Source organism: Apium graveolens, chromosome 2 (genome assembly GCF_009905375.1).
Source record: "Apium graveolens cultivar Ventura chromosome 2, ASM990537v1, whole genome shotgun sequence".
NCBI lineage: Eukaryota > Viridiplantae > Streptophyta > Magnoliopsida > Apiales > Apiaceae > Apium > Apium graveolens.
In genome coordinates, this window is record NC_133648.1 from 302,545,709 (window position 1) to 302,558,012 (window position 12,304).

A 12,304-nucleotide genomic window follows, 5' to 3' on the forward strand; every position below is an offset into this window, starting at 1 on the left:
GCCATCATGTATCTCTGAAATATGGCAGGTGCACCACACAACCCAAAAGAAACTCTTCCAAAGGCAAAAGTTCCAAACTGACAAGTGAAAGTAGTATTTTCCTGGTCTTCCAGAGCGATACAAATATGATTATAACCCGAATAGCCATCCAGAAGATAATAATACTCATGCCCAACCAATATGTCAAGCATCTGATCAATAAAAGGAAGAAACAAGTGATCCTTTCTCGTGGCCTTGTTATGCTTCCTGTAATCCATGCATACTCTCCACCCTGTGACTGTTCGAGTAGGAATGAGCTCATTCTTTTCATTAGCAACAACTGTGATACCTCCTTTCTTTGGCACACACTGTACTGGACTCACCCAAGAACTGTCAGAAATGGGATAGATGATCCATGCATCTAGCCATTTGAGAATTTCCTTCTTCACAACTTTTTTCATGATTGGATTAAGCCTTCTCTGTTGCTCAATAGTAGGCTTGCTACATTCCTCTAGCAGAATTTTATGCATGCACATAGAAGGGTTGATTCCCTTAATATCTGCTATAGTCCAACCAATTGTTGACTTGAACTCTCTCATAATTCTTAAGAGCTTTTCCTCATCATTACCTGAAAGGTCAGATGCAATAATAACAGGCAAAGTAGATGCATCACCTAAAAAACATACCTTAAGTGTTCAGCAATGGTTTAAGCTCAAGTGTAGGAGCTTCCTCAATAGATGGTTTAAGGCGCTTTGGAGATTTGTTTAGCTCCTCCATTACAAGAGATTCAAAAGGCATATACAGCCTTCGATTCCATGGAAAAGCATTCAGATACTGCAACTGCTTATCCCCTTCATCATCTTCACTATCTGAATTCCCCAATAACGCCTTCTCTAAGGCATCAGACCTTAGCATTTTATCAAGTTTTGAAGTAACCACAGAATTGACCAACTCCACTTTTAAGCACTCCTGATCCAGCACTCGCATAGTAAGATCACCCTTCTGTACATCAATTAAGGTTCGGCCAGTAGCCAAGAATGGTCTTCCCAAGATTATGGGAATCTTCTTATCCTCCTCGAAATCCAGAATTACAAAATCAGCAAGAAAGATAAGTTTATCAACCTTGACCAAGACATCCTCCACAATGCCTCGTGGATATGTAATAGAACGATCGGCCAACTGCAAGGTCATATAAGTAGGCTTTGGATCAGGTAAGTCCAACTTCTTGAAGATTGATAAGGGCATCAGATTGATGCTAGCTCCCAAGTCACATAAGCATTTGTCAAATGACACTTTTCTAATGGTACAAGAAAAAGTGAAGATTCCAGGACAGCACAGCACAGCACTGTTGCAGCACAGCACTGTATTCCTCCGTGAGAGAACCTGTCTTTAGGTCATCAAGTTTCACCTTCCGAGAGAGAATACCTTTCATAAACTTCGCATAACTAGGCATCTGTTCAAGAGCTTCAGCGAAAGGTATGTTAATATGAAGTTTCTTGAACACCTCTAGAAACTTCTCAAACTGCTTATCCAGCTTTTTCTTCTGCAGCCTTTTAGGAAAGGGAGGTGGAGGATAGATCATTTTCTCCCCTGTATTACCTTTAGGAGGAGTGTGTTCCACAATAGTCTTCCTTGGTTCCACTTCTATGTCTTTCTGCACTTCTTCTTTAACCACAGCTTCTTCTTCCGAAACTTGAGATTTTTTGAGATTTGCAATCTTCCCAGACCTCAATGTAATTGCCTTTACCTGCTCCTTCGCTTTCCTCTTTCCTGGCACTTCAATGTCACTAGAGAGTGTACCAGGTTGACGATTTAGCAAGGCATTGGAAATTTGCCCAATTTGATTTTCCAAGGTCTTGTTAGAAACCTCTTGACTCTTGCACATGAGCCTCAACTCCTCCAATTCAGATTTTTCATTGGACTGTTGCCGCTGGAGTTATTATTTTGGTACATATTGCGGTTATTGAAAACCAGGAGGGTTGTATTGCTTTGCTGCATACTGTTTATAAGGCTGCTGAACCGCATTCTGAGTATTACTCCAGCTGAAGTTAGGATGATTGCGGTTGTTGGGATGATAGGTGGCTGGAACAGGCTGCTGCGACCTCTAAAAGTTGCTCACGAACTGAGCTGATTCACTAGAAATAGCACATTGCTTCGTCTCATGGGCACCAGCACAAAGCTCACATACACTAGTGATCTGATTAACTCTATAATTAGCCAAAGAATCCACCTTCATCGTCAAAGCCTTAAGATGAGCAGTTATAGCAGTAGATGTATCTAACTCCAGAATTCATGCTACCTTGCCCTGAGATAGTCTTTGAGTAGGATTCTGGTATTCATTGGCAGCCATCAGTTCAATCAATTCGTAAGCTTCATCATAGCTTTTAGCCCACAAGGATCCTCCTGATGTGGTATCAAGCATGGGTCTAGAAGTAGTACCCAATCCATTATAGAAGCAGTTAATGATCATCCAGTCAGGCATCCCATGGTGAGGACACTTTCTAAAAATCTCCTTGTATTGGTCCTAATCCTCACATAAAGATTCTCCAGACTGTTGAGCAAATTGAGTAAGTGCATTTTGGATTGTCGCAGTCTTGCCATAGGAAATAATTTAGTTAAGAACTTTTGAGCAAGATCCTCCCATTTGGTGATAGACCCTGGTGGTAGAGAATGTAACCAGCACTTAGCTTTATCCCGCAGAGAGATTGGGAAAAGCCTCAACTTAATAGCATCTTCAAAAACTCCATTGAACTTGAAAGTGTCGCATATCTCGATGAAATCTCTGATGTGCTTGTTGGGGTCTTCTGTCGGAGAACCCCCAAACTGAACTGAGTTTTGTATCATCTGAATAGTGCCCGACTTGATCTCAAAGGTGTTTGCCGAGATGGTTGGTCGGACAATGCTAGACCAAATATCATTAATCTTAGGTTGAAAGTAATCCATCAAAGCCTTCAGATTCGCTTCTGGTTCTCCCATTGTAATAAGAGCTTCTTCTTCAACTTTCTCCTCGACAAGAACTTCCTCGAAAACTTCCTTAGCTACTACAACTTCTCCCTCAGCTTGATCTAGTGTTCTCTTACGAGACCAAGAACGCGTATACATACACACTCGCTACAGTACCTGAAACACGAAAGGAAATAAGTAAGTAACAATGTCCGAGTTAATGAACTTTAACAACCACTAATGAAAAACACATAAACCAAAAATTAACCCCAAGTCCCCAGCAGCGGCTCCAAAAACTTGTTAGAACGAAAACACGCGCTAAATTTACACGCAAGTATGTGATCGCAAGTAATATAGAATTATTTCTAGTTCGTTCCCACAGAGACTGGTTTAGGTTAATTTTAATCAATGTACTTATGCAACAATGGTATGGTTATTATTCAATGCTAAGACGGTTAACAAAGTGAGATTGTTTATAACTATGATTAACTAAGAGATTATACTAAAGAACATTAACTAAAAAATTAAAAGGATTGATTACTATATGACACAAACATTGGATTCAAGTTTCATTACTACTTCATTCTATAGCCTCTTTGTTCTTAACCTTAGCATGAAATGGTGATGACACTAATCAGATAACACGAAACTGATAAACGCCAACTTTCGTTGTATGAATACCATACTACCAGACATCCACAAAAGAGATAGAAGCTGAATAGACACCAAATATAATGAGACCCTAGATGTCTATGGAATTTGACAACATAACGGTTTAGTGTACAAGTAATCTATCATGATTATATAAGGCAAGTAAGATGGTTAAAATTACTTACGAATCATGCATATCAAATACATGAACCTATGCTAGCTTGGCAAGTTCTAAACCCCTAAATTCACTTTTGCTTCATTAGAGATTAACACGTTATCTTATAAGTTCTCAACGCTCATAAGAGGAATAAGCACAACCAATACTAGGTTATCATATAATCACCACACACTAAGGCATCGAAAAAAATTAACTTAAGAAATCCATAAGTAAATCCTCTAGAACCCCACCATAACGATTAGCCCATAATCGGACTCATCATTAACGTGGGTTCCGATGAAAGTATGGTATAATAAATGTAGTCTTTATACTAAATAAATAATAAAACCAAGTACGAAACACAAGAGTATAGGTTCTCAAAATAATAAAACTAGCATCCAAGTTTATATCTTAAAACAAAGAATCACAAGATTAAACTAGATCCTCTTCGCCTTGGTTGAATTGTGCTATACGGTCTTCTTACACCTTCTCCTTAAGCTCTGGTATGTCTTGTTATGAAAAACTATCATAAGTTATGCTTATATAGCAGCACATGCAGATTAGAAGTCCAACTGATCAAAATTAGAGTAGAATCGGGATTCTATGATCCCGACCTGGCACGGGCGCGCGCTTCACCAGCTCGGGCGCACTGCAAATCTTCATCCCGGCACGGCCGCACGCTACTACAGCGCGGGCGTGCTGACCTTCTGGAAAATCTTCTTTTTATTGTTATCTTCGCTGGTTTGAGTTGGTGATCCACGAGCTTTTATTCAAGACACCATCCTAACACCAAATTAGCATTACAACAATGCCAAATCACCTGAATCCCTGATATAAGCCTAAAATGCAAAAACACTACAAAACACATCAAAAACACAAATAACTTGAGTACAAAACATTAATTCAAGCATGTATAGAGAATCCCAAGTGGACATAAATGCCACTTAACACTTTGTTGGGGAATGGCCCCTAGGGAATGACTGAAGGGTGTCAGGGTTTCCCTAACCTCGATTCTAGAGTCATACTCCATAATCCTTTGTAGTTCATGAATCATATCTTTGAGGTCCTGCTGTCCCTCCTCATCATCAGAAATGACCTCTGGGATCGGGTCCTTCTGGGTCCTCTTGGTCCTGGACTTGGTCAGTAGTTGCTCCTCCTCTAGTTGTATTATTTTTTGAATCTTAAACTTAAGCTTTGCCTCCTCCCCTCTTCGGATTTGCTCTCTCACTTCCATCAACCTCTTCTGTCTGGTTGCTTCTGTTTCTTTTTTCTTACTTTGAGCTTTTTAATTCTTCTTTCCTTTGGTCCCGATTCGGTCAAAGACACAGGGGCGGGATTGTTGAGAGTCCAAAGACTCTTCCTGATCATCTTCCTGTTTAGCTTCTCCCTGAGCCCGAATATGCTCTTCCCTGAAGATCTGGATTATTTCAGCCAACTCATCACTAGTTAGGTTGGCCATGTGCTCTTCTGCAATCGGGACATTGGTGTAGTACTAATTTAGCTCAATGAGGTTTCTAGCATCCTGGGGCGGTACTATTCTCTCCATGACCGGGGTATAGGTTAATGGTTTCTACTGGAGAGTGTCTCGATTTGCTCCCGGGTCCTGTGCATGTGACTGGTCTCGATCCTGGACCTGTGTTCTTGCAGAGGGTCTTTCAGCCGTACTTTTGCTTGCTCTAACCATTGTTTCAAGTGTACAAACAACAACTGAACAAGATTTTAAGCTAACAATGTAGATCTAAGGTTGTTTTTTAATAATTGCAAAAATCACCCAGTACAATAACAAACAAGCTTGCTGAGTTTGGTTAACAATAATGCAAAATAACTATAAATGGGTCTAAATCACGAAGGTAGTATGGAAAATGAAGCGAATATGGGTTCTTAAACAATCAAGACTATCTATAGCACACACAAACGTGGCTTAAATAAACAAAATGAGCCTCACACAAATGTGGCATAACATGACGAGCACACATAAACGTGGCTTAAATAAAAAGCATTCATAGTTACGACAGAGCTAGGTTTCTTGAATTCTTATAAAATACTGAAATGGACTCTTTTAAGAGTTGTTGATAAAAATGAGTCCAGGGGCACCGAGACCCAAGGACGGAGCAGCCCTCCTTCTAGCGCCAAATGATAACTCTAGTGTGCGGGTTGCTCCTTCCGACGCCGCGGCTAGACCTTTCTTGTGGTTGGGGTGTAGCTGTCGTTGGGTGCCTGCAAAACAATACCGGAGGGTGGTTTGAGCCCCGCGGCGCCTCCGGTGTGAGAGTAAGAACTCGCTTTGGGAAGATGGAGATAGATAGGAATGCAAGGTGGTTGTGTGTGTATATTTGTATGTAAGATAGTGTTACCCCTAAATCCCATCCTCTTAAGGTATATATAGCCCAAGTGTAGGATTTAGGGGTTGGTACCTTCAGCTAATGACCGTTTGTTTTAGGGTTTGAGGATGCCTGGCTCAGGTGGATTTCATACACGTGTCTAGGTAAGGATCGCCTTGAATGCACCAAAGGTGTGCTAAAGTGTGTCATGCTTGTCTCAATTGTTAGTTGTTGATAGTTGTCATTGTCACGTGTCCATGTTCGTAATTATTATTTTATTATTAATAATTATTTTATGGGCTACATATAAATATATCAATTATATTAGCAATTTATTTTATTGTGTTAAATTAAGTGATCAAATAAAAACCCCAATTAGATTTTAATTTATTGTATGGACCTAATTAGTGGGTACCCAATACCATACCTAATTAAATTATAATGGGAGACGTAATTAGGTGATATAAGAAAAGGGTCATAGTCCCCAATATATAAAGTACGTTACATGGCTTATCTTCCACCCATCATAGAGAGCTATTGAGAAAACCTAAGGAGTACTTGGTTGAGGAAGACAATAATCAAGAACATTACGCTTCCGCCTTCGGTTCAATCTCGATAATTAGATATGATGATTATGGTCCTTGTCTCTATTTTAGAAAATTATGTGTTTATAGAATTGTTAGTAACGATCAATTAGCATCAGAGCCTCTTCATATTTTAGGTATCGGGAATTTCAATTTTTTTAAGACAGCGCGCGCGATTTTGTATAACTGATTCTGTGACCTTGATTAAATTTTTTCGTTTATGTTTCATGCACGCACGTGGTTAATCTTCTTCTGATCCATGATAGTTAAGTCGTATAATTTTAATTGGATTCAGATTTAGATTATATGGCCTTGTTGTTTTGTGGTACTGGAATAATAGTCCAAACTTAACTTTATGTCAAGTCATTAACATGTGCGGTGTTTAATTTGATTAAACTTTATGACCATGACATTTGCTAATTTAAGCCATGTATGTATGAAGTACATGTTTATGTGTTTATGAGCTAATGTTTTGGATTATCATTTGGAGGACATATCATGTTTAAATTCTATTTGGATGTCATGTATTATACCGTGAGTACATGTACACTTAGTTTACTATAGAATAAAGAATATAATTATATATATATTGATCCTAATAATGTTATTGGCAATATAATATTAACTTATTTATATAAGTGGTCTAATATTTTCAAGTTAATTCATTAAAGCAACATGTCGTGACCTCTTTTGTGTAGATTAATTAATTTAAGAATAATATTATGACGATAAAATATTTAATTTTATGCAAATTTTATCGGCCCAAAGGAAGGTAATATTTGGCCAAAATAAAATATTTTTATGATAATAGGTATGTAACAGTATTTGACAGAAATTAATAGTTAATACTTGATTATTACATGGAGAGTACCAATTGCAAATTAAATTTTCTGTCAAAAGACTAAAATTTAATATTGCGCTAGGTATCTTGTGATGGAGTTTCCAATATATAAAATTTATCACATTATTAAATATACTAGTTTTAAGCATTATATTGTATATTTGTTTTCTATTTCAGTTACTACTAGTGTTAATTTTGCTTCCACTCAATTAAGCATGATTCAAATGTTGAATGGGACCAACTATGTCACGTCGAACGAGAATGTTGAAATCGTTCTTGGGTGTATAGATCTTGACCTTGCGCTAAGGAAAGAAAAACCAGTTCCCACTACGGATGATCTCAAAACGGATCAAATTGAAAAATGGGAACGCTCTAATCACATTTGTCTGGAGATCATGAAGTGAACGATTCCAACTGGCTTTCAGGGCTCTATTGCTGAGAGCAAAAGTTCCAAGAAGTTCATCTCCGAGATTGGGCAATATTTTGCTAAGAATGAGAAAGCGAAAATGAGTAATCTCCTGTCAAAACTCGTGACCATGAAATATAAAGGAAAGGGGAACATAAGAAATTACATCATTGGGATGTCCAATCTTGCTGAAAAACTCAAGGAACTCAAGTTAGAACTTTCAGATGAGTTACTTCTTCACTTAGTTCTTATTTCTCTGCCTCCTCAGTTTAGATACTTTGTGGTGAGTTACAATACTCAAAAGGAAAAATAGACTTTTAATGAGCTCATTTCACACTGTGTGCAAGAGGAAAAGAGGGTTTTGCGAGAGAAGACTGAGAGTGCTCATTTGGCACCAAGGTCTCATGATAAGAAAAGGAAGAGAGGTAAGGATATTGCAAGTGGAAAACCCAAGCATCAGTTACAAGAGAAGAAGGAGAAGGAAACAACCTGCTACTTTTGTAAGAAGGCTGGACACATGAAGAAAGAGTGTTGCATATATGTTGCTTGGTGAGTGAAGAAAGCCAATTGATGCCGAAAGATTCATCTATGTGGGTGACGACAATAAATTTTCAGTTGAATCTGTTGGAATATTAAGATTATTATTAAAAACTGGTGTTTATTTGGATTTATTTGAGGCATTTATTGAACCTTCTTTTAGATAAAATCTTATTTATATTTCCTGTCTAGACAAATATGGCTACACTTGTTTTTTTAAATAATAAATGTGTTTCTCTTTAAATTCAAATATGGTTGCCACCGGTTTTTTGATTGATAATCTTTATATGATTGATATTATTGCTTTTAATAATGAAATTTTTCACTCAAGTGCAAGAGGTAGAAAGCATAAGTTAACTGAGAATTCTGCTATGTTTTGGCACAAGCGATTAGGTAATATATCTAAATAGAGAATTCAGAGGCTTGTGAATGATAGAATTCTTGATCCCTTAGAATTAAGTGACTTTCAATTCTGTGTAGAATACATTAAGGGAAAATAAACAAACTCGAGAAATTTAAGTGCCAATAAAGCTATAAGTGTCTTGGAACTGATTCATACCGATATATGTGGACCATTCCCTATGGCCTCTTGGAATGGTCAACGGTATTTTATCACGTTCATAGATGATTACTCTAGGTATGGTTACCTATACTAGATACATGAGAAGTCACAAGATCAGGACGTATTTAAATAATATAAAGCTGAAGTTGAACTTCAGCTAAATAGTAGTATTAAAGCTATCAGATCTGATCGTGGGGGTGAATACTACAGTAGATATGATGGATCAGGTGAGCAATGTCCAAGACCTTTACTAACTTTCTAAAGGAGTGTGGAATTGTCCCTTAGTACATTATGCCAGGAAAACCAAATATGAATGTTGTTGCTGAGGCAAAACCATACTTTTAAATATATAGTAAGAAGTATGATAAGTCATTATTCCTTTCCTTAGTCACTTTGGGGAGATGCACTAAAGACTATAATTTATATCCTTAGCCGGGTTCCAACTAAAGCAGTGGTTGAAACCCCTTACAAACTTTAGAGTAAGAAAACACTTAGTATTAAGCATCTACATGTTTGGGGTTGTCCAGCTGAGGCAAGGCTATATAGGACAAATGAAAAGAAACTGGACTCTGGGACAGTCAGTGTAAAACCCCTAGATCCGGGGTCAGGAATCCGGGTAGTCACGGTCTTTCTTTCCATTAATATCACTTAACTTAAATTAAATTAAATTACTACATGTTGTGACCCCACAATAACATACACACCATAACACGTTATAGTCTCAGAGATGAAATTGAAATAAGTAAAAGTCGTTGAAATCAATGTGTTAAAAGTTATTACAATCCCAAAATGATTACTTAATAAGTTTATAATTCTTTTTCATTATCCAACACAAATTATAATTATACATAATTTGATTCCCAAAAGTAGAATGTCTGGTCTACAGATAGATCTACCTCTGCAGTAATGGCAATTACGATATCAGTAGGTAGACGCGGGACGCTTCACAGGATCTTGCGCTTGGTCTACTTGAGTCTGGCCATCCTTCCTAACTATTATTGTGTGATGATGAAATAAAGCAAGAGTGAACATTATAGCTCGCAAGATATTATATAGTTTAATCAATAATGCAAGTATCTGAATCGATAACTTACTGAAAATCTTTATCAAGTGTAAGATAATTACTTACTGGATATAAGCTTAAAAAGATGAAATTACAAAATACTCCAATATACTTATACCTTTTTAGAAAAACTACATGAACTACCACTGTTCAAAGTATAATAAGTTTTCAAAAGTACATCATATAGAAGAAGTTACAAGATAAAACTTGTATAAAATCAATCTTTGAAATATCATTTAAAAGGAATAAAGTTACGAGATTCTTCATTAAGTACCGATATATATAGACACATATATATACCTCTCATAAGCTCCTTAAAAACCTATGTTATGGAAAGTATAAACAGAGTTGTAATACTCAAAAAATTTGGAAGGAAGAAAACTTTGGCATAAACCCGATACCTTGCTGATCAGGCAAAGATATCAATCAAGTCACTTTCTCTACTAGTAGATGGATGAATTCTTCACGGGTCATCACCCTAGCCGTATTAGGACCTTGCACTGGACCGTCACCCGGTCTCTTACGCATTGATGAACTCTCACCCAGCCTCTTAGACTTTGATAGATCATACCCCGGCATGTCGCCTATGCCGACGCATTTATATGGACTTACTTCCCAAATATTGGGCAAGTAATCAAAAACACTTTTATCAAATCAGCAACTTTGTTGCGACAAAAATACACCACGGAGCCGGATCTATTAGGTTTTGATTGAGTATTTAAATCCCTCCAAGAAAAGAAATATTTAAGTTAAAAACGAGTTTTCGGATCCGCTCTTTTAGAATCATTTTAAAGAATCGAAAATATTTTTGAAAGTGTTTGAAGTAAGGATGATTTAATAAAATAAACCAGTTCTGATATAGTAAAAAATATCTGAATATTATTATTTAAATAATATTCTCATAAAGAATAGTTTTGATAAAAATAAATGAAGTAAAAGTTTTGAAACTAATACTTGAAACGAATAATAAATAACAAAAGATATATTTATAGGAAAGTAAGATCTTTATTTGAATAATCGAAAATAAAGTTTGATTATTAGTCAAAACTATCGAATAACCTTATTCGATTAATAGATATAGAAAACTATATATATGTGTATATAGTTTGTACCCGAGGGCATCGTCTCCCGGTTTAGGAAAATATTCAAATTTGGGTCCCCTATACTAAGGGTATATGCAAATAATGTCTATCTCTGGCATATGTATTATGCAGTTTATAAGCATTTGAATTGACAATAAAATATCAAGATTTCATAGCAGACATGCATATATACATCATATTAACATGCTTCAATATATTGCAAGATTTTCTAAACAACAATCATGCACTTATCCCAAGATAATGCATATATATATATAATCACAACAACAGTATAGAGGTAGAAAATTTGTCTGAGCGATCGGGGATGGTAATAGGTCTAGTGTGAGTCCGGTAACCTATAAACAACATATAAGCCAGAATTAATCCACGCTCGCTTAAGATACTATACTTTATCCATTTAGATCATAACGTTCGCTTTTAGCCTAATGATTTACATTAGTCGCTCGCGTACCTCGTCTCCACCATTTTTAGAAAATTAACGACTCTTTCGCAAGTACTCTACCAACTGACTAGTCAACCTTACATAATTGTTTCGTAATCTAATTAGTTTTTTAAGGGCCTTAAACAAGGTCTCAAAGTTATGCGAGGGACAAGGGTTCGTTCTTGAAACGTCATAACTTAAAACCGTCATTTCTCCTAAACCGTAAATCGGATCTAAGCGAAACACATACCAAAATGAAGCTTACGACATGGTCGAGCTAAACATGGAAAAGTTACAGTTTTCATAGTGAGTTCTCTTCTCCGAATGCTAAGAACAAACAGTCTATATGTATACGGGCGTTACGACGACTATGTTTACAAGTTTCCCAAATTTTTACTATACTAAATCCACACTAAACCATCCACAATCACCAATACACCAATATTTCACTTAAACAACACTAACTCAGTCCACACTCTTAAGATTATCAACTCATTCAACCATTAACATAGATTAACCATAATCATTACAATTTAATCAAAACTAACTAACATATATGGATCATGCTTATCATTCACTAATCCAACCATAAAACTCATTAAGCTCAAAGTAAAAGCTAGGATTTAAATATTATACCTTCCTTGATGTGTAAGAGTGGCTGATAATCTTGGTATGATCCTTGTATAGCCTTACTATTGCTTAATCTATCCAAGAAAACAAGATCAAGAAAATGAGT

General features: G+C 36.6%; 1 non-coding gene across 1 annotated transcript; it reads left to right on the forward strand.

Moving 5' to 3' along the window:
* The first annotated feature begins 2,459 nt into the window (after positions 1-2,459).
* Positions 2,460-2,566, forward strand: LOC141709741 (small nucleolar RNA R71). Its single transcript, XR_012570304.1, has one exon. It is a non-coding gene; the product is annotated as a small nucleolar RNA R71 (small nucleolar RNA).
* The last annotated feature ends 9,738 nt before the right edge of the window (positions 2,567-12,304 follow it).